The sequence below is a fragment of the Leptonychotes weddellii genome, unplaced genomic scaffold (assembly GCF_054177405.1).
Source record: "Leptonychotes weddellii isolate Sample4059 unplaced genomic scaffold, ASM5417740v2 HiC_scaffold_24621, whole genome shotgun sequence".
In the NCBI taxonomy this organism is placed as follows: domain Eukaryota; kingdom Metazoa; phylum Chordata; class Mammalia; order Carnivora; family Phocidae; genus Leptonychotes; species Leptonychotes weddellii.
In genome coordinates, this window is record NW_027837030.1 from 1 (window position 1) to 2277 (window position 2277).

At 40.8% G+C, this 2277-nt stretch overlaps 1 pseudogene; it reads left to right on the plus strand.

Annotated features, from left to right (window-relative positions):
* Positions 1-473: 473 nt before the first annotated feature.
* LOC145718894 (14-3-3 protein theta pseudogene) lies at positions 474-1897 on the plus strand (annotated as a pseudogene).
* The last annotated feature ends 380 nt before the right edge of the window (positions 1898-2277 follow it).

Consider the following 2277-nt stretch of genomic DNA (forward strand, 5'->3'; position numbering starts at 1 on the left):
AAAAAACCAGAATGTGATCAAATATGATCAGGCTGGTATATAGATCAGTGCCACACACTAGATTTGGGGTGTATTTTGGTCTTTTAGAAGAAAGTGCCTCCCAAAATTTTAAAGAAAGAAAAACTTATATATGTACAAAAATAAGGGTTGATATGATGAAGGGATGGAATATGACTGTAAAGATGGAAATTATAAAAAAATTTTATAAAAGGACTTGATAAGAAGTTGTTTGAAAAAAGAAAGAAGAGGATTTAAAAAAAGAGAAAAAAGAAAAAAGAAAAAAAAAGGGAAAGAATGTGATCAGGCAGGGGAGTAGAAAAAACCATATACTAGAGATTTAGGGTATATTTTAATCTGTTAGAAGAAACTATCTCAAAATTTTAAAGGGAGAACAACTTATATATATATGCCAAAAATACGCGTAACTATTATGAAGGGATAGAATATGACTCTAAAAATGAAAAATAGACTCGTGCCGCAGCCACGGAGACGTGAAGGCCGTCTGCACGCCTCCTCCTGATCTGGGTCGGTGCTCGCCCTCGCTCTCCTCTCCGCGTCCCCATGGAGAAGACGGAGCTGATCCAGAAGGCGAAGCTGGCCGAACAGGCCGAGTGCTACGACGACATGGCCACCTGCATGAAGGCCGTGACCGAGCAGGGCGCCGAGCTGTCCAACGAGGAGCGCAACCTGCTCTCGGTGGCCTACAAAAACGTGGTCGGGGGCCGCAGGTCCGCCTGGAGGGTCATCTCGAGCATCGAGCAGAAAACCGACACCTCCAACAAGAAGTTGCAGCTGATTAAGGACTATCGGGAGAAAGTGGAGTCTGAGCTGAGGTCCATCTGCACCACGGTGCTGGAATTGTTGGATAAGTATTTAATAGCCAATGCAACTAATCCAGAGAGTAAGGTGTTCTATCTGAAAATGAAGGGAGATTACTTCCAGTACCTTGCTGAAGTTGCATGTGGTGATGATCGAAAACAAACGATAGATAATTCCCAAGGAGCTTACCAAGAAGCTTTTGATATAAGCAAGAAGGAGATGCAGCCCACACACCCAATCCGCCTGGGACTGGCTCTTAACTTTTCTGTATTTTACTATGAGATCCTTAATAACCCCGAGCTTGCCTGCACACTGGCCAAAACAGCTTTTGATGAGGCCATTGCAGAACTTGATACACTGAATGAAGATTCATACAAAGACAGCACCCTCATCATGCAGTTGCTTAGAGACAACCTAACATTATGGACATCAGACAGTGCAGGAGAAGAATGTGATGCGGCAGAAGGGGCAGAAAACTAAATGCATACAGGGTGGTCATCCTTCTTCCCCTCAAGAAACCTTTTTACTCATCTCCATTCCTTATTCTATTTGGATTTCCTATAGCAAAGAAACCCATTCTTGTGTATGGAATCAACTGTTTATAGTCTTTTCACACTGCAGCTTTGGGAAAACTCCATTCCTTGATTTGTGTTTGTCTTGGCCTTCCTGGTGTGCAGTTACTGCTGTAGAAAAGTATTAATAGCTTCATTTCATATAAACATAAGTAACTTCCAAACACTATGTAGAGGACTAAAAATGTATCTGGTGTTGAAGTAATCTGAACCAGTTCTGCAAGTGACTGTGTTTTGTATTACTATGAAGATATGAAAATGTAGTCATTACAATTTACAAAGTGTTCTACATAACTTAGTAATTTCTACATTTCCCTCCCTTACTCTTCTTCAGGGGTTTCCTTTCCGTAAGCAACTTTTCCTTACTCTTAATGTATTCCTTTTTGGTAGGAATCCAGAAGTATTCGATTGAATGGAAAAGCATTTGGCATTTCTGCGCTGGGGGTCACAAATTGAAATGCCTCCTGTATCATATGTGATGGAGGTCTTGTATATCTGTGACAACAGGAAGTTTCCTTATTCGTTCTTCATTGCTGCTGTTTAAGTTGACAACTTCCCTTCCCAATAAAAATTCACTTACAAAAAAAAAAAAAGAAAAAGAAAAATGTTTTTTAAAAAACGGGATTGATAAGATTTTGGTTGAAAAAGGGAAAAAGAAAAATTCAAAAAGAAAAAAAGACAGTTAAAAAAAATTAACTTTGAAAGACTAAAGAATCATGGTAAAAAAGCCATGAATTCTATGTGCAGTATTCCCCTAGCGCTGGAGTTCTGCCGTTCTCATTGATCGGTAAACTTGGTCTTGGCTGGCTGTTCTCGCTGATCTTCTGGGGAGGGCCCTGTTGCCGTGGTTTCCAAATGTCTCTGCCGGAGGCAGAATTGCCCCGCC